Below are 22,172 nucleotides of genomic sequence, written 5' to 3'. Positions count from 1 at the left end.
AGAAACAATCTTCTGGGCGCAAATAGCACTTAAACTAGCTAAACTTAATTTCATAATGTATGGACATGATACAGGAGGTGATGGGAAATGTACTTAAAAGCTGAAGTTGTAAAGGACAAAATTTCTGTTTTGACAGAAATTGCTCTGTGACAGAACAAAGTACTTTGCAGATAAAAAGGAAAAAACATAACAATTTTAAATTCTGATAAATTCATACCTGAAACAATGACGTGGATATTGCGCTGAGAAACGAAGCACTAATTGGATTCCAAGCAGCACACGCTGCATGACAGGAGAAGTGCATTCAATGCCATGTGGCCCAATTCCCTCAAACTACCGCACCAAACTTTGTCTTTTCATTTGACCTCTATGTAATCAACTTTTCTGGTGGAACTTTAGTGGTCGACTCTAACGTTATTGTTACACTTCAGTACAGTTGTGAGGATGACAAATTTCTGGGCTAGTTTGGAAGGCAGAGTGCTGCAGGGGAAGGTAGTGGCCAGTCTGCGATGGGGGGCCAACCAGATGAAAACTCATTTGGAATTCAGCACTGCAACATTGCCATCTTTTGGCCAGTCTGTATACTCTGTAAAATCCTAGGGATACTCCATCTCCAAAGCCAGACTGAGATCCTACGGCAGCTTGACACAAAGGTACGTAATGGATTTATTCTTTAGAGGAGGAATTATCTTTTAGATGATAACACAATAAATAAAACAGCCTGATATGTTTGTAACTACTAATTAAGTATATTCTTAAAACTACAAGAATATTGACACTGATTGATTTTTTTATAGATTGAATTTTCTCTTTGAAGGCAACACAACCTGAATATCACCTATGAATTAAAATGCTGTAGTCTGGAGCCAGGAAACAACAAAAGTCAACTACCTGAATGTAAGTGAACATTGTGCTCTGTGCTATTTCAACGCCGTGTTTCACGTATCACATTATCAAGATTTCATACGATGGCTTGTAAAAACAAGTGGACACATTTTAGCTTTTAATCCATCATCTACTCTTCTTCTGGGAGCAAATTGGCAAACATGCGGTGAACAGGAAAGCTTGAGTGGGTATACTTGTCTTCTACCTGAATAAATATTTGTCTGAAGCGCCCGTGCTGTCCTGTTTTCCCACGGTGGTGTATGGGACATCATGGATAAGCGAGAGGATGGGCTCTGACAGAGAGTGACAATTCATCCCTTCATCCCCCCCTAACTGACATGTCACATTCTCTGATGACTTTATTGTGCTCCCTGTCACTGCACTTAATCTGTGTGTCAGTCAAGCCGGAGCAGCCAAAACCACCACCACCAGACAGCAGAGCTAATACCCACCCTTTTAATGACATTAGATTTGGAGTAATGCCATTCAGTATAGCATTGATATTATCTTCTATTTGCATCATTCAGCCAGGGACACAGCCAGAGCTCGGGCCGATAGAGAGCCGGTCATTTCCCCATCCATTTCCACTAAGATGACAGATGTCAAGATGGAAACTGGTTATTTACTGTAGCCATGTTTTTTTTGTTTTTTTTAATCACAGACAGACATGATGTCTCACTTTACTCCAAGCTGTCAGCCAATGAATCAAAACCTTTTTTTGGGGGGTGATATTTGAAGAACAGCAGTACAAAGTATACATTCATTTTTTTTTTAAATAAACTGTAAAGAAGCTAAATAATAGCACCGATTGCCAAAAATCAAACACTGCACGATAAAAGTTTAACTGATCTTTCTAACAAATAAAAACATCAGTTGTATCTTTGCAGGAAAGACACTATAGCAAATCATCCTCATTTACTTGTCAATCACTTTAACTTGATAATGAATTTTGTATTCTGTGGGAAAAGTCTCACTGAAGGGCAATTAATAATACCTGCTTAGGCCTGCCAAACCTCAGGAAAATACTCCCTCTCTCAATAAGTGTCTGTACTATCCTCTTCAGGTGCTATGATGATATTATAATGAACGTGCCACAAATGATTTTGAGTGATTCAAAGTCCCTCTGCAGTGTGTTTGGTCCTCCTGTCATTGGGAATGAGTAAGCAGCAGTACCAGCCTATCAGCATTAGAGGTAACAAAATCTTTTCTTCTTTCTTTTTTTTTTTACTGACAGTGCATTTTCTCTCCCATCAGAGCTCCAGTGCCTAATTAAATGTATTTAGCATCATAAATATTCCAGGGGGACAGGTTGACACAATGAATTAATGTCTTGCCTCAATACCAGAGCCTCTCTATTGGCTGTGGAGAGAAAGTTAGCCCAATGCCAGGTAAATGCTGCTGCTTGCATGGCTTGTTATAAATTAGTAGCGCATTTGTTTTCTAATACTGAGGAACTGAAAATACATTGATACTGATTATGTCACAGGACTAGAATAACCACTAGTGACATTCACTGTGAGTGAACAGGCAGCAGCTGATAGTAGATATTTTGTATTGTTGTAATCTGATTCATTTGTTGCTGTCTTTCTTGTTGTTTTATAGTGTGGGTATTGTTTAAAGAAAAAGTTTGACATTTTGGGGAATAAGCTTATATATCTCTCATATCTTTCCGATGAATATAAAGCTACAGCCAGCAGCCTGTTAGCTTAGCTTAGCACAAAGACTGGAGACAGGAAGAACAACTAGCCTGGCTTTGTCCAAAGGTAACAAAATCCACCATCTCCTCTACAGCGTAAACACCTTCTATCTCATTTGTTAAATCCACACAAAAACCAAAGTGCCACTGTGAGGTTGCCTGGAAACCAGCAGAGACTGTGCCTGACTAATAACAAAAAAAAAAGAAAAAAATACTAATACTGAACAGTCCGGCGGCACATAACACCTCGTAACGTGTAATTTTTACATCTTGGTTTATCCAAAACTAGGCCAGCTGCTTCACCCAGTTTCCAGTCTTTGTGCTAAGCTAAGCTAACCAGCTGCTGGGGTAGCTTCAGATGTGAGAGTGGACGCCTATCGAAAAAGTGAATATCAGTTTTTCCCCACAGTGTTATGCTATTCGATTCAATTTACTTGAGATTACAGAGAGTGGTCATTTGGTTCAAAGAAGTTCCATCTCTACCCTCAGTGACTTGTCCTGGTGGGCTTTCCGTGCCAGTGTTCACCAGCCATAAGCCAAACACTGCTGCTAGCTCTGCGTTTTTCTGTGGTTGAGCCCCTCCTCACCTTGCTGGTACATTCACCAGTGCCCTCTGCTTAACAATGCCCTGCACAAGCCCCTCAGGAGGACAGCAGGGAATTTTGGATGACACCCGGGTTTAAAATCCCTTTCCCAAGTCCTCACCCTTGAAGAGGGAAACATTTCACAGCTTATTTTCCTTGCATGGGCAGCGAGGAAAAGTGTACTAGTCTGTTAAGCCCCCCACCAGAACAAATAGGTAGCTGCCAGACAGGGCTGAAGGGGCTGGAGAGGATAGAATTACACGTTATTATGTTCATTTTAAATCTAGATATTTTTCCTAATTTTCTCACATTTTCTCTTGCCTGTGAAAACGCAAAGACATTACTTCTCTCCCCCCCAACACGTGTAATTGCAATTTGCAAGAGCTAAACTAATTTTACGACACAGGAACACCTGTATTCATCTCCATATTAATAGAAAACAGGAAGTATAAATCCCAATTTTCCAGCAGCCAGTGTCAGTGAACATGTTCCTTGAGGGAGAAGGCTGTCTCCTCGCCATTAAAATATTGGTGTTCTCCCCCCGCTTTCTCTCTACAGCGTCCCTTCAGAGCCGAAATCAGATATGATAATTATGAATGGCACCAAATCTACATCACTGGACTTGACACTTTTAATATACATATATGCCAATGCACATTTAAGTCTCCACTGTTAAGGTGTTCTCTGTGGTGAGTTATAGTGCCGTGTGGCGCCGCTGTAGAATACAGGCCCCTGTGAGTCTCATTTAGCTGTGGAAAAGGGAGGTTTGACTGATCGGCTCATTTGGATAAAGCGCAGGTACAAGGCCTGAAATATCTTTTTAGAAAAGTAGAGAACTAACTTTTACATTACTCCTAAAGCCACTAAAAATCTCTTAATCTCACACAGGCCACCTCGGCTATTAACAGAGGGGGAAAACTGGTCCCCATTATGAATCAACATTAACATATTAATACAAGGGGACATTTAGTGTTATCCTCTTAAACATATCTATGCATATCATTTTGTTATATACTAATGATCATTAAATGTACAAATTTAACCATTAATGAGTGTGCGTCTCACTCTGGGCTGCATCCCTCTCTGTGTATGTCATTACACCACGGACCTGAAAGCGCGACCGGGAGCCATTGTCAGGTCAGGCACGACAAAGCTACGGCTGATGTAGGTGGTCTACGTTGCCTCATTAGTAACAACACGAGCAATGGTCTAATGAACTTAAGACAATGCTAATTAATGGAAGAGAACAAAGGCTTAACATTTTTAGAAAGTGTGAAGCACTGAGTCTGCTTGTATGACAGCGTTTAAGCCACCTTAATCCGCTTGTGATGCGGCGCATGGTGCCTCGACCTCGCGGCGGCGGGGCAGGTCAGAGGGAGCCGCTCCATACCTCGGCTGATATAGTCACCTGTGACAATCCTTTATGGGCTGATAAAGTAAGGGAAGTCTCTCAAGGAACAGTTCAGTGACTTGGCGGAGGGTCTCCCCGGGGAGCAGGTGTCAGGGTTGTCTATCAGAAGCCTGAAAGGAGAAAAGGGACGCGTTACCGGGCTCTATTGTATCCCGGTTGTCATTGACTGATCGGGTCCATTTAGCTGGCTTTCACAGTGAATGAAACCACCTGAATAGATGAAAGCGAGACAGCCTTCCCGACAAACAAGGAGCCCTGGAATATTCATGGAGGATCTGTGAGGAAAAGATTAATGTATTAGAAATTAAAATGGGGCCCGGACGTATGATCTTGCTCTAACACTTGGCCAGACCTGTGTCACCCGCCGCTAGCGCCTGAAGTCGGCACATGCCGCTGCCAAGGTGGAGAGGAATCATTAAGCACCCTGCCATTGTGTGAGCAGAATAATCAAACTTCACCCCCCCCCCCCCCCCCCCCCCCCCCATTCTTTCCCGCAGCACTGACAATGAATAATTCTGGAGCCATTTGCAATGTTAACGGCACCTATCTGGGCCATCCATGCCTTTATGATAAGAGCTCCAAATATGCATTTCAACAGTCTGAACAGAAGCTGCTTCACCGGCATTTCAAAGGACACCTGTCAGTCATCTGAAAGAGCTGTCAGTCTCTGTCACGCAACGGTGCCGGTGAAATGGCCCAAAAGATAATCTTTACTCCCTCTCTTTCTCTCTCTCCACCTCTCTCTTTCATATCAGAGCAGTTACATTTGCAATAGAGTGACAAGTGATTTACACTGGAAAATGGATTGTGTTTAAACTGAAAAAGGGGGGGGGTTATTCTTTTAGGCAGCGTTATTCTTTGCCGGTGTACAGCTGTATCAAATATGTTATCATAAATGTGATCTTGGCTACACTGAATGTCATTATGTTTGATACCATGAGCACCAGACGGGCTACTGAGCTCAAAGGTGACTTTGATAATTCCTATCTCTCTAAACAGAGCTCTGTGTCTACGAGGAGTCGGAGCGGGTGGGATCAAACAGGTTTGTGTTCCCAAAAAGTTTGACCTTCTGTTGTTTTTAAATGGAATGAGACTTCAAATTGAGTTCACTTCTGTGTGGTTTATCTACCATGCTCTACAACACTGCTCTGTTATATCTCTATAGATTTTTACTAAATAAAAATCTCTCTTCTTTTTTTTTTTTGACACAGAAAAGACAAATAATTGATTTACTATAAACCTGTTTGTTGCAGATTGTAATTGCATGGCCACTTCATTGGCAAGGAGACAAGTGAAGCTCCCCGCCCCCTCCTCATGTAGGCCAGTAATTTGTTAAGCACGACTAACTTGTGTGCCACCAGCTGTTGGTGATATTTACAGCTGAGTGCAGAGGATGTGTTTGGACCGAGGCTTGCAGGGCCAGGGCAGCACTAGACCCAGTCCCCACTTCGCTTATGGCCACTCCATGGGTACAGGACAGCCAGCACAGACCACAATACCATAACATCACAATACAGAGGTCCAGAAAATAAGACAAAACTTGTTTTTTTTCTTCCGCTAGACAGCTTGGCTCAGCGGAGCAAGCCATGTGCTCATGATACTGTGAGTCTGAATCTGGAGAATGACCTTTATGACAAGTCATCCTCTCCAAAATCTCCTCTGTCACCCTCCAAAATATACTATGCAATAAAGTAGAAAAAGAGCCACGGTATGGGAGGGCCAGTTGTTTTCCCTGCAGTGCACCACTCTCCCAATCACAAAGAGATCACAGCTAAATTGTGGAACATTATATCATGCATACCAGACATCAGTAGCACATTTTGATCACTGAAGTCCGCTAAAACTGCCTGAAACTGTCTTCAATGTGCTCCTGGGAACTCCGCCAACTGCCAGAGTCACTTTAGTTCATCCAGCACAAGCCAATACAAAGCTCTGTGGAAACCCTTATGCTTACCCATTCAAAATTCTTTGTTGTTTTCCAGCAAACCAGGCCATTTTCACACAGAACAAACAGCAATTTAACGAGGAATTCAAATTTTGGGCACTCCTCTTTGTCACATAGTTTCCACACCATGTCCGTTCCTTCAACAATCTCCTCATTGTCGCTCAAGGAGGACATGGTTCAAGAAGTGAGTCACTCGATGAATGTTCACTTTCATTTCAGAGCGCAGTAGGCTGGCATAATCCCTGATACTGAACCCTGACTCACTAGGTCTTTTTTAGATTGAGCGCTCTGTCCGTCTTCCTTTGTGAAAAAGGACTTGCACTCGCACTTTTGACGAGATAAAGTTCATCCACACGCTCACTGATGAAATTACATGTGTCAGAAAGACAACAAGGCTGTTGTGAACGAAAACATTATGAGGAAACCCCGCCGAAGACAAATGAGCACACGTTCAAATAACTCACGAGTGAATGAAACGTTATGAGTTAATCAAATGAAGTGAATAAAGGAACAAAAGCGAGTAGTTATCTTGTCTGCAGTTTTTTTTTTTTCCCCTCTTCCATTTTGAAATCGTCACACAAATGAATGTCAATAGATGTGCTTGTACAACAGCTTCCTTACAAATTATTCAGTGACTACAATTTTGCAGTTGAAAAAGTCACACACGGAAAGCCATTTACCTGAGTCACAAATGAGTGTGTAATTGAGTCCTTAGGGAAAATAACTCAGCTTAACTACTGGAAATAATGTGTAAATTCAATACATTTCCTAATGAGCTCATTTGAGTTTGCTGCAATTATATTTGCTAGTCAAGGTGCAGATAGGATTCTGCAGCGGAGTTGAGGTGAATAAAACCAGCTCTCTTGTATTCATTAAAATTAGCATATGGACCTGTCAACACTTCTCAGAGGCACGTTGTAACAATGCCATTTAGCCCAGCATCAAGCACTGCCAGTGGAATGAATGCATGTGGTGGGTAAATGCCTCCCCACCCCTAGCGACAGGGGTGGAATAGGACTGGCAATGCTGGCTCTGACGCACAAAAGAGGCTGCGTTTTAACAGCCAGGCCCTGGCCTCTGACCAGGGGCCATCCACATCAACACTGCTTACACTCCACCATACCTCCCAGCTACTGGGCCAGCCGACCAGCTCTATGTACACATGGAGACAGACAGGGAGAGGAACAAGGCTGGAGAAACGAAGACTGTGTGTGTGTGTGTGTGTGTGTGTGTGTGTGTGTGTGTGTGTGTGTGTGTGTGTGTGTGTGTGGGGGGGTGGGCGGATGGTGGTGGGGCCAAGGAGCAAAGAGAAGGAGATAGAAACAAAGATCGGTCTCTGCATAGTGAGTCTCTGTGTCTTCCCTTTAACAGCTCTCTATTGATCTTCCGTGACAAAGTGCATTTTTCATCTTAATAACGCCACATATTATATATTATAAACAATTATTTTCTGTAAATACCCAGAGTCTATCTCCTGATAAACTTAAAAAATATTCTTATCAAAAGGTTCCAGGAAGGAGAGGCCGATGAAAAGACCCCCTTTATTGTTGTTTGTCATCATTACACTGAAGCTGCCAGTGAGAGAAGGTATTGTTGCTCAGCGGAGCACACAAGGCCCTCGTTGCATTGTTGTGCCAGGATTTTAAAACAGGCGCGAGTTATCAATAGACCACAGACTATTCGACTCACTCAGCTGTGCCTCTCGATACACTTCAGAACCTCACACGCTGAACAGCCAGCTATGATCTCACACAATTGGGCTGCTTGACTGACAAACACTTTGTTTCCAGATGGATCCAGGTCTATGTCTAATGGATAGACGGTGCCATCACTCCAAAGCCTGCTGACTTCCTTTTAGCTCTTTATTCTTTATAAAGACTATTAACTCAATATACAGTATCAGTTGGATGGCACTATTCCAATTAATGTAAATCTCATTAGAATTTGCCATTTTGGATATTAGAAGCCACACTGTATTAAGACATAATTAGCCTTGCGATCTGCTTATGACAGCAGAAATGGAGCCGGTGAATTCAGCCCCATGAAAGAGAGCGGAGGAATAAAAGACATGGCTAAGGAGAAGACAAGGCCTCAGCTGTGATTACCTGCAGCAGAAAACCGAATGTAAAGGCCTTGGGCTGGCTTTGATATTTCCATCGTTCGTTTGTCTGCTATGACCTGGACTACATCTAACAGACCTAGACTGGAGGTCAGTAGGAATCAAGGGAGAGGAGAGGAGAGGAGAGGAGAGGAGAGGAGAGGAGAGGAGAGGAGAGGAGAAATTAAGAGTAGGGGCACAGTTGAAAATGTCCACTATACAGTGTTCCTCTCCCTCCCTATTTAACTTACACACGCCAACGCTCATTATAGTTACCTTTTGTCTAGTATTTGGTGCCATTACCACTCCCCCCCCCCCCCCCCCCACCACTAAAAGAACTGGAACCAACTTTATTCTGTCTAGGTGCTTATTAAAAGTTTACATATTCACACTTCTGTGACCCTTAATGAGGATGAAGGCAGGCTTGTCATCACTTTAAGACAAACTATAGGCAATAAGGTGTAGATAGATGAATTAAAAAAGCTGCCCTATAGTCTGGGCATAACAACTCCAGAATCAATGTATTGTTGGAAAATGGCATAAACATAAAATAAACATTGGCTGTTAAGTCTAGTACATGTCTGGTAAGCATACATACAGAATAAGACTGTCTTCGTCTTGGCTGGCATGCATTTCTAAAGTCGTGTGCTGTTACAAACAGTGTCAATAGACTTGCGAATGGGGGGTGGTGGCAGAAGGGTGTCTAATTATCCAGGTGTCACGATGCTAAAACTGTTAGCATACCTGTCCTGTGGTGGCCTAGAAGGAGAAAATGCTTAATTAGGGCCAATAATACAGTAAAAAGAAAGAATAAAAGGTCTAAAAGGGTATCGAGTAAGCGCACACAAAAATTCTCCCCAGCACAACAGACTCTGATCACCCTGGGTTTAACAATGTAACTGGTTTACATGAAAGAGGCACTGAGGCATTGCCAGCTAATTAAATCCATGCTCTACTGTATAACCGCGGTGGATATGACCTCCACTAACTGTATTTCACCACTGTTTCTGACCACGAGTAACCCAGACTTGAATGTTTTTTTAGGGATTTCATGATTTGGGCCCCGTAACACTCTATTGCTGTTCTCTTAAGCCTTTCTCTAACTTGGCATGTGGATAGTTGAAGTAGTTTAAAGTTAAAACTACTACGAACGTTGCCTGAAGGGAAGGGTTAACGTCTGTTCAAGGTGGAGCTTTCAATTCTACGATGCTGGATAGTTTAATGATTAACAATGCATCATATTTTAATTGTTATATATTGAGGGTCAAATCTGAATCTGTAACGAGTAACATTTTCCTGTGAGGTAAATGTAATACTACAATGTTCTCCTCTGAAGTAGAAGTACATAGTAAATAAAAGTCTATACGGCTGTTGCATATTTGTAAGTGCTTTCACTGAGTTATTTCAAGGTATAATGAGTTTGAATAGTAACATAATTCAATATTTTTCATGTGGCACTTTTGTTGGAGGGGGTTCCCTACCTTACCTAACAGTACAGTCTGTTTTCTTTTTTCTGTGAACCAGATCTGTGGTCTATTTCATTAGTGTTTCTAACCGTGACTTGGGTGTGTGAGACACAACTATGTCATGGCAGGTGTATCGCACAGGATCAACAGAAGTGCAGCGGTGAGTGTAGAATTGTTTCCATGAGCGTGTCTCGAGAAAGTTGCAAGCTATACCACAACCACCAGGGGCCAAGCATTCAGCTCATTCTAAACAGGCATGTTTTTAACGGGCACTACACGAGCACAAATAATTATTAATTTGTGTAATAAAAACTATTTCTTGAGTCAACATTATAGGAGAATTTCACTTCACAAAGGCAGGTGCTCTCCTGAGCTTCAGTGATGGAAGGAAGGGGTAAAATATTTTCACACTGAATCAAAAACCATCAGAAATTCTACCAGATGTCAAATCTAACAATGCTAAATATTGCTTTTGTCAGTGACTTTTTCATTCGTTACAAAGTCTGGTGTTGGTCATCTAATGTGCTTACCTCACTACTAACTAACTGAACTGACTATAGATGACAAAATAATAATGTTTCAAAATAAATATTGTGCAGAACTGGGATGCTCTGTCAAATACTGTATTTATTATAGACAGACACAGACAGACAGACAGACAGATAGATAGACAGACAGATAGATAGATGATTCTATATTTGGATATGGGTGTATTTGTGTCATGGAACAGATGCAGGATGAGATGTAGATGTATAAGAGCAAGCTTGTGTAACAGCTATTTTAACACTACAACAAGAGTATAAAGTTACTTGATGGATGAAGTCCGGCTACTGCATGGGAATTTAACTGCATTTTAAATCCGCTATAGCTTTCAATGACAGCTCACAACCGTTTCTCCAAACATGTTTTTGTGTGTAGAGTAATACAGCCGAGCTCAAATTTCTCTCGTCCCTTCAAGCGCAAAATACGAAAGGCCTGGGCTGCCACCACCTGATTCAATCAAGTGTGTTACATTGTATACCCATGGGCAACAAGGCAACTTGTTTTTTAATTAATAATGTAATACCCTGGTCTCAAAGCCTTGACCCCATGGCATTCTTGCCGCTTTTTTTTGTAAATACTCTCAAGATCCCAGCAAAGGTGCTGGGAGCATTTTTCTACACACTCATGCGACCGGATTTGATAAATAAAGCTTGAAACTAGCACTTTGAAGCATTATGTGAGAGAAGAGCATTTCGCATTATGTGATAGCTTAGAAGTACAATGTGGCACATGCCATTAATTATGTAAAAAATAATTCAAAGAAAAATGATCACTACCAGAGAAGGACGGGGAACGAGAAGATAAATGTAACAGTATTAGAAAAGTCATTTACTGGGTTGAGAAAATATCCAATGTAAGCATATGGTGTGAATGAAAGTTAACGTTAAGGGCTATGAAGACAGAGACATGGCCGTGGGTGCTATGTTGTGAGGAATAACATGCACAGTGAAGGGTAAACGCACGCTTCTTTGGAGATCCTGGACCGGAAAGAAGCCTGGGGGAGCTCAAGGGCTTGTGGGGTACGGGCTGTATTCAACCTTTCTCTGCAGCCACACACACACACAACACAACAACAGGGAATGATGGCACTTTTACAGTATGCCATGAGAAGTACCGACTCATTTGTTCGCACAAACAAAAATGTTAACGAAACATATAAAAGTAAATGATTGACTGGCTTGCATGAAGTAACAGGAAAACATCAGAAATGACTGACGCACTGCAGCCATGTTTTTAGCCATAGAGATGTGATTTATTATTATATGTAGGCAAAAGAAAAGATCAATTACCTGCCAATGATTTATATATGGAATCATATAATTATATACATTTGTATACAGTATATTGTTTGTCATTTTATTAGATGGTGTTTTAAAAGTATTCATCATTTTTAAACCACAGCTGACAAAATATCAAACAAGCAATATTATTTAAGTATTTTCTGCAATCACAAATTAAATTTCCAATAGAACAAACATTTTAATTAGCTAACATGAGCTCAGCCACGGGTAAATCTAAAGTGATTATTCCTGCCCTTAGAGAAAGGCTGTCTCCCTGCGCTCTGTCAAAAGGTCAATTATGGCCCCAAACCGGCATGCAGTGACAGTGACCTGGAAGCGCTACTGATGACCCCACATCCAGGGGCCCAAAAGAGTTGATCATCTAACATGCAGGCTGCCCGGAGCCATGGAAATCTGACATTTGTCCTTATTCAAATGAACACAAACAATATGCATCTCATGCCTCTCGCTAACCTGTGCCAAATCTAAGGCACAGGGACCAGCAGTCTTAATGCATTGTCCTCCAATCCAAGTCCATGCCCTTCCCCGTGAGTATAGCCACACAGCAATCACACACAGAGCCTGCAGTAAGAGCGGGACTGCAAAAAGGCTCCGTCGTCACCAGCATCTACACTAACACTGGTCATTATTGTTCTAGTCTACAGGGGTCACAAAATGGACTGGGGTCAAACAGGGAAGGGAAAGGTTAAGGTTGAGAACAATTCAAGTTATGTGTACTGCAGAAACAAAAAGAGACGGAGTAATAATAAATGATCCATGCTAATGTTGCTCTTTGTCTGCCGGATGCGTCAATAGAAAGCTGCAGGGTTGACGTATAGCTAATGTAACGAACTACACCACGGTCACATGAGGGCGAGTATACTCAACAAAGCTGTGAAGACTAGTCAGCACGATGACGTTTTTTATGGTCTCATTTAGCCACTTGTTAGCTTCCACTTTTTTAGGACAGAAAAGCTTAAACATTCACGAGAGGGGTATCCACTGAAGAACTTAATATCAGAGAACAAAAACGTTAGAACTTGTGTAACCTTATTTCAGGCATCTAACCAAACATCCATTGACTTCAAGACGAGGGAACCGGAAGCGCAAAAATACAAATTTCTGGGTTTTGTAAAGCGTCTTTGAGAATTGTGAAAAGCGCTCTAGAAATAAAATGTATTATTATTATTATTAGGACTCATTCCTCCAGCACTTTTAGGGGAACTAGTTTTCCACATTAACTTGAAAGGTGATAATATGTCGGTGTTGATTTTTACAGCTCGTTTCTGCTGCCCCCAAGTGGCCTAAAAATCAGTTACTGTAGGTTTAAAAAGAATGCATCTAAATCTCAGTTAAAGGATGAGGCTGGTGATATTCCTTATTTTTCAGACTGTCAACAAATCCTATGAAAAGTAAACTACATATTGATCAAAATGAAGGAACATATCACCTAGTGCAAAATTGTGGCTCACTGACGTGATCTTACTAGTTTTTGGAGAATAGTGGAGGTCTATGGTACAGAGGATTAAGATGTATCCGGCTTTGACTGCACAAACAACATTACCAAGTACTCTGATCAATTCAATGTTGATGTTGGTCTTTTCGACAATAAAAAAATATTACTGCACTAATCCTTTAAGTTTGGTCAAATATGACAAATATCCATAATGCACTGTGCCTTCATGCTAAAGCCACCATGAGCCAGTTTACTACACTGGAGTAAAAAGCTTTGCAAAAATACCTCTATAAGAAGGTTATTGCCGTAACAGCGGTGTATACACAGTAAATTCCCCCTGAATAGCACTTGCCTGAAGCAACACCTACCATAGTAAATGCTTATCCATGTGGACTTCCCATCTCATGCTGTTTTGTCTGTGTGTGCAGAAGGTAGCAGCCTGGGCTGGAACTGTATGACACAGAGCCAGGGCTCTCATGTCTTCAGGGCGTTCCACAGAGCATGATCATGAAAAGCAGAAACATGAAGAAAACTGCAAAAGGTTGAGCCATGGAAACGTCTTTCTTCTGCACGTCAGTTAATTTCCTCTTTTTCCCTTTGGTTCCACATCACTTTTCTATTATGTTTTGAACACAGTGAAAAAACATAATACAAATCATGCTGCTGGAATAAAAAAAAAAAATCTAATCATTACGCCCTCAAATGAAAAAATGGATAGCAGTGAAAAATGTAAGGGAATTGTTATTTTTCACATTCTAATTCACATCACAAGGAACCGAAAAGAAACACATGCTGTATATCAGATTGGTTTGGTGCCTTTTGCCTCGAGCCATGCAGCACACACCGATATTAGTTTTAAATACAGATTGCTGGCAATAACAAAACAGAGGAGTCCATGCCTGCCACATAGGCCCGGTCTGGAGTACCTCACATTGCCGGCTTGGCCAGGACAGCTTCAATCAAAAAGCTCAAATAAATGTAGTTCTTTGGGCTCTGTCAACTGTAAACTGTTATTGATCCCAACAAATGAAATTTGTTCACGTTGATCGATCAAACACATTATCTGTGTTTTCCAGTCTATTACCAGCAAGTGGAAACTCAAGAGGCATCAATAAATAGAGCTGGGTCACCCCGGGTAGATTCCGTTCAAGCTAGAAGGGCTGTAAAAACAGGCGACCACACATAAGCACTCGTACTTAAAGGTAATGGACCTGCATCCTGACTAAACGCTAAGTGCCTGGGGTGTCTAGATGTGGAAAGCACTTCTGTCGCACCTTCAAGGTCTAGAGACACTTGTGTACGTACTGTATACTTGCCCTCCTCTCTTCTGCCCTTGCTAATTTCTTCCCCTCCACCCTCATGCACCAACTTATGAAAGCCTTCCAGCTGGCACCCAACGCCTGTACTTGGCAGGTCGGGGGGGAACATGAGAATTAAACCTATATCTCCCCAGCTACCAGTTCTCAAATATCAGTGGAGTCCAGCACTTCACCAGGGACTGATGGGAGGAAAGCATGTCAATGAACAAAAAGCTCCTTCTGGCACTACTCCTCTCAACTGCTCACTGCTATCACAGGAGTTACGTTGTCATAAGGAAGGAGGTAGAAATGATCCCATATGAGGAAGGGATCCGTCTAGCAGTTGGATGACAAAGTGATGCTTTGCTTAATGAGTGTTTCAAGCACAGAACCTGTTTTCCACTGAATTCAAATTTGTCACTGTGACTGTTGCCAGTTGTATTTGGTAAACCCACCTAAAAGCGATGCAGTCGAAAGCAACGGTCCTGCAATAAATCCTACCTTCATGAAGGTTAAGAAGTTCAGTCTTTGTTTACTGTTTGAGCGGCGTTGGTTCAACTTTATGAACATTTTGGAGGTTGTACATTGGGTATGGTGGAATTGCATTGCAATTTACTCTGATGTATTTTTATTATTTAATCAAACCCAATTAATATAAATGTATTAGACACAAAAAAATTTAATTTTTGGGAGCTGAGTGGAAGTTGCAGTCTTACTTGGGATCTGAAGGTGTGTTTCTTTGCAAAATATCTGAGGAAAATAGTTTCTTTGACCCTCAAATTGAAAGAAAATCAGTGTGGAGTACCGCACGCTATAAATAATTGTATCTGATCAGGAGAGTGATATCAGATAGTTCATTTCAATTGTAAAACAGCTATTTATATAGAAAACACGTATCGAAACTTTCCGTGTTGTTCTTCTTGTTTTGCCTGTGTGAAGTTCATAATCCTCAGCCGAACTACTAAAACCCTCTTCGGTCCTTTTGCATTTCTTCACACCAACAGGAGTGACAGCTTGTCCACAAACTAAAGGCAGCCTTACTAGAAATAGGAATATCCGCCTCTCGACAGTGATAGAGCAGCTCTGATAGCTCCTTTATTATGGAAAATTATTTTAAACAGCATAAAACGGCAGAGGCTCATTTTTTCCATGTTTCTGCCACTATCACTCCAGCTATTGATAAGATGTCTAAATTTATTGCAGAATAATTCTGCAGGAAAAGAGATAAAAGGTTGCTGAATAAAATATGAGGCGAAGGCTGTAAATTGTAGCAATGCATATCATTTCATTCAAATGTAGGACGCAATTACCATCTGCTACACTCATCAGTCCCCTCCTTTATGACTTAATTATATGTTTAATGCTATCAGATCAAGGAAAGGGCAAAACAGATGAATGAGGGAGAAAAAGAAAAGATTCCGCAACAAGACAAAAGGCAGATGAAAAGTAACATAAAAGGATGGAATTGATTTCATTCACCAGGAAATAGAAAAAGTTAATTTAGATACAATGTTCCCTCATCTCCTGCGCCTTTGTAAGATAATAAGCCCAGTGTGTTGCCATTAGGTCTCATACCAGGCAAACAAAAGAAGTCAAGTTCTTTAAAACTGAAAGTCGTCCTGCATTCATGTTGAGAAGACGGCAAATTGGTGAATCACTCAAAAGGGTTATACGATCAATGCAATCATTTCAGTCCATGACATCAATGCGTTATCTTCATAAAACTTAAGGTTTAGCAGAGGTGAGTCATAGAAGACTACAACAAGTGAATGCATTCTGTTGTGGTCTGTTTTAAATGACTCCATAGCCAGGGCACAATGAAACTTCACAATACTGAAACTTTTTGTTTGGATGCAAATCGTGTACGGCAGTGTTCACAAAGAAAACCGGGGTTGTCCAAATGGCTGTGGGGTAAAAAGCTAGCCAGTGGGCATCCCAGGTGCCAGCGGGCACTGTCCTAACTGTGTACCTTTGGCCAGAACTCATTATAGGGTGACATTTAGGACTGCTGCTGTCCATGCCAAGTCAGCCCTCTGGATTGAGACAAATTATGTAGTTATTTTTTATGTCAGACATTAAGTCATGTCCAGTGGGAGCCAAATCAGTACCACCTTCATGTCACCTGGGGAAAAAAATTTGATAAAGGCTCGTTAAACTCCTTAAACAGGGGCGTTATTCAACTTTTTGGTGAAATATTTGGTCCTACAAAACAAGATTGAATTTAATTTCGACCTGTAGAGCAGCTGCTTCAACAGTTTTAAGAAATATTAGATCATAAGCTAAATTCCTTTTTTTCTAATTTTCTTATTCTCACGGTAAACACTAAATCACAGTCCTGTGCAGTTTGACTTATCGTTGCTCTCCTTCTGTGATCCAAAAACAAAGACGCAGTCACGTCATGAAGGGACTTTTCTACCGGTCTGCTGCAGAAGGTGCAATGGGTTCCTTTGCTCTGTGGCGACTACTTCTTCCAAGCCTGAAGAAAAACACAACAGAATTAGTGACTAGCCTCGAATTTGCTTAAAACCCATTCCTAAAGCCACACAAAAGGTTTATTATAGAGAAAGAAACCTGACTGAAATGTGTATGCTTCGATATAAAACAATGCATATACTCCTTTGTCACATTGACGACTCTTTTTTTATGATTAACATAGATTTACACACATTTTCGACATCCATTAAAAACAAAGAATATTTCAGTGGTGCACGTCAATACTACACAAGCTTATTTCTTCAATGTATGGATATATTGCATTTGGAATAAAGCAACATGAGTCCTCGTTGCAGATTCCTCCACGAAGCCAAATGAACGTCATCCCACCAGATAGAGCATAACATGAACAGAACCAAAGCTCCATCTGGTGGACTAAAACAAGTACGACACAGGATGCCACCCTAGCTTCCAAGGCTTTTCCACTTCCAGGCTTGGAAACAGATATGCTTGCATTAAGCCCTTGAAATGATGACATATGTGTAAGATGATACGAACAGACAAAAACAAGGCGCTAATTAAGTGTGTAAGTCAGCGTGAGTATAATTACACAGTATCATGTTTGAGAAAAGAGTTTTAAAAAATGCAGGAAAGCGATCAATACATATTTTATGATTCTCTCATTTAGTGGGAGAAACATTTCTGATTTGAGGATTCCATTAATTCCTCAAACAGAGGACATAAGAAGCTAAACGGAACAATTAAACACGGACGAAACAGTCATTAAGTGAGCAGTCTGCACCAGCTTGCAGGTATCTCACAAAGCAGGAAATGAATCAAAGTTGTTGATCTGCTTTGTATTAGTGGGCAAATTATAGATAATTGCTCATTTGATGTATTCCAAGAAAAGCATTCGTACAATGCATGTGCTGTGGATATTTTCCATACAAACTTCAAGATGCAACAAACAGAAGAAGAAAAAATAAAATCGGGTGTAATTGATTATAAGTTAATTGTGCAAAGGTCTCCCTGATGGAAACCATCTGTCAAAACAAGCTGTACATTCACTAATTCTAATCATAATGAATTAAATGGATAACAAATTACATACATCATAGTTAGTACAGGGGGGGAAACTACCGCAGGAACTGTTATGAAACAAATTATCTTTAACAATGGAAGAAAATTACATCACATAACTAAATATTATTCTCGTTTCCGCGAGCCATATTTCTTAATGAATTCTCTAATTAATTTAATTCACACAATGTGCATAATTTGGAGCTGAAAATGTCAGTGGGTCAGACTTAACCATATTGTTGCTGGCTGTCTATTTCAACGAGTGCCATATTAGCACAACATGACCTCTATGTAAATTACACAGACCAACTGTTGTAATTTTAATTCCAGAGTCTAATTAACATGTTCTAAAGATATCATACAAGTACATTTAGCTCATTTTACACATGCCAGTGTCAATGTCAGTGTTCCATTTGCCCTAATTTTCCGTAATCCGTTTGACGGGAAACGGCATAATGCTTTATGCTACAGATGTCAATTATGACCCAAAAAAAAAAAAAGGCTTTTATTTTTTTCATGCTTCTTATATTAAGTGCTGAACTCTCTTGTCAGGGTGACTCACCACTCTCAAAACTCCAAGACCGCTGGAGCTGTGGGTATTTATACGGACTCATTCAGAAAGCACTTACATGTAAATTATAAGAGTATTTTAACAGAGGTGGGCATTTGAGCTACCTCTATTCTTACGCTCGTCCCAATTACTCACTCTATCACACTGAGGTCAACAGGCACAATCAAAGTTAGTGAGCTCAAAAGATGTCACAGAGGCATTTGTGGCTCTAGAGTGAAATAATAATAGCCCATAGACCACTATGGTATAGCTAATGATCTTGAGCAGTGAAGAGCTGTTGTGTGATTATTCTCAAGAGGTTTTCAGTTTGTACTTTTCTTATAAAAAAATACATTTTCTTTCCGAGAACCTCTGAGGGATCCTTTTGTTCAGAGCGCAGGGGACAAAATATAGACGGGTCAAAATGTGACACACATTCAACTAGAAATCATCGAATTTAAAAGACCTCAACTTATCATTCCCACTATCAATTAATCTACTGAATATCAGTTAATTACTTGGTCTGCAAAATGTAGGAAAATAATGAAAAAATGAAGGTGATGTCTTTCAATTGCTTGTTTTGTCCGACCCCAAAAAAATCTAAATCAATGGATGTTCAAAACCGAGAAAAGCAGCAAATCCTCAAATCTGAGAAGCTCAATCGAAAAATGCTTTAAACAAGTAATCAGTTATGAAAATGATTGCCGACTAATCAATTAATGGAATAATCATTTCAGCTCTACGGTGTACACCATCGGTAAGAGAAGCACATACACCTGTGTGTCTGCACATTGTTTTACTTCAGGTAACGCTATACGAATGAAATCCTGTGTAATTATACGCTCGTGATCGACTTCCACCGCTGTATGCTCTGTCACCTCTGTGTCGCTGGCGCTTTTTCAAAACGCTGTGCCCATCCAGTTTAGAGGAAATACAAATCAAATTTACCAAATGATGCCATCATGAGTGCGAATGCAGAACTGGATGAATAAATGAATAAATTGCCCAGTGGATGGAACATATAAGCTAACACGTGCACTGCAGGGCTCGGGGGCTGTCCTGAGGCCAATCATTTAGCTAACACACTAATGAAAGCGTGTGTAGTGTGGCTAAGGGCAGCCACCATGGGAGGTACCACTCCCCTCCCTCCTCATGTTGGGGAGCGCTAATAGGCTGGATGGAGCCAATGGTACTCCCAGGAGAGGCCTGCTGATGAAGAGGAAAACCTGTCTTCGCCTTCACTAATCACTGCCTAATGACTGCAGTAACACAGGTTTTACAAATGTGATTGTGCATGTGTGCCTGTGCACATCTGCGCGTTGTGTGTGAGAAATACTGGCATTTTAAGATATTGTTAATTTCACTAGAATGTTCTTTGTCCATCGTGTTCCTGTGCTTGGTCATGTGTATATTTTGCTACCAAAGATGTTTGGTACAACTGCAATTGACATAACAAGTGTGGGGTTATTGTGCTTTTCCAGGTATTGTTGGATTCCCCATCACCAAACCAGAAAATATGACGATTTGGGGTTTTGGTTTGTTTGTTTGTTTGTTTAGTTTCATATCGTAAAAGGTCTAAATCACTGTCAAACTGACTGAAATGTCTCTAAATACAGGAACAAAGTTTGAGAGGCATTCAAATTGAGCTACAACGATAAGCTGATTAATCGATTGTCGTTTTTTTAAACTTCCAGCTTCTCGAGTGTGAGGATTTGCTGCTTTTCTCTGTTTTAGTTATACTGAATATGTTGGAGTTTCGGGCTGTTGCTCAGACAGTTTATGAACTAAACGATTAGGCTAATGGGTTAGCCAAGACAATGAACAGCAGATGAGACAACAATGAAAATAATCTTTAGTTGCAGTCCTAAATAAATATCTTCCCCTCTGTTTAAAGTAGGCCTAATATTTCACAATAATGCATTATGACCAATTGAGAAACCCCAAAATTCAGATTTTTCATCAGATCTCCACATTTAATGTATCAAGTTGTTGGTCAACCATTGAGATTCATATAAGATCATATAAAAAAAGAATACATCACAGTGAGCTGACAAGTCATGATGTCAAATATCATTATGGACATTCCCTAATCTAAAATGATTAATGACTTTAGCCTAAAGTTAAGCATAGACTAAAGGCTGAAAATAGCAGCTGCATTTAAAATGAAGCTATTTATATAATTAGTGTTGTTACAATTCTGGGGCTGTTAGCCAACAAGTGTTTGCATGGGGTTCAAATATAAACTCACCTATATTGAGTACGTTAGCTATGACGTTCATGCAGACAGCACACAAAGCCTCCTGGATATGCACAGAGGTTTATCAAGTTATACCACATTTAAAAGGTGCGTCTCTTTCATTGTTGACCGTGCAGGTCTAACTTGTTTGCGACACTGAAATCGTGGGACACTGTCAAACTGGGCATTCTGCTTTGTATGTAGCTTGCAGGTTGACGCCGACACTATTGGCTTGTGGCTGCACTTATTGACGTCGACGTCAAACTTTACAACTTTAAGAAATCACTTCCGGTTGACACCTAGAGAATAAAGTTCTAATACTAAAGAATGTGTTGCAATAATTGAGCTTTCCACTTTACTCTAGGTTTAGGACACAGCAGTTGACGAAAGCAATATCAACTCTAGGTCACCTCAGTTGCTTCTTCTAGAGCTTTCCACCACATCACATGGTCCTCATCAGCAGATTACTTTATGGATATGGGTGTTCAAACTTTCCATGATTGTGAGCACCAGCTGGGACTTCTCACCCATGTTGACTTAAAAGGTGCAACATGTAAAGTCTAGTCACATGCTCCAACTATACTGCTAGGTCCATGATGGACGCCCAGTCAGCGGACCCCTGGATCAGACCCAGATGCTGGGGTTTTCACTGCTGGCTCAATTTGAGCTAACTGCTAACTGAAGGTCTCCCAGAGTTGCACCCACTCTCCTGGGTGGAGCTGGGAGGATTAACCGAAAACATGAGTCATTTTCTAATTTCTGCCACTTTGAATTTAATGCAATAAACAAACTATCAGAATGCACACGTACCCTGTGCCTGTAACTTGATTGAGAATCCCGGAGCAGCTCTAATTCTTTGTCCCCTCATGTTGGACTGCGGGCAGACTGGACGCTACAGTGACTCAATATTGCCTCTCACGGGACAGGCTGGGCTGGCAGTTTAGCACGTCAACACCGTAACTTCTTCATGTTTTGTTGATGATGTTAGTACATTTTCTCACGTTTTAAACTAAAATGAATGTCATATCCTACACATTGACCCTTCAGCTTGTCTGTCAGTAGGCCTTGGAAACATCACTCAAGGTCCACATGCTTGTGGACTCAAGGTCCACATGTCATCAGCCGAATGATTTCTGATGATAAAACAACATGGGTGATGCCTAGGGTCCACCATCCACCAACTCCGTTGAGTTGACTTGACAATTCTGTAC

Source organism: Pholis gunnellus (assembly GCF_910591455.1).
Source record: "Pholis gunnellus genome assembly, chromosome: 12".
In the NCBI taxonomy this organism is placed as follows: Eukaryota; Metazoa; Chordata; class Actinopteri; order Perciformes; family Pholidae; genus Pholis; species Pholis gunnellus.
This window is presented reverse-complemented; position numbering follows the sequence as displayed.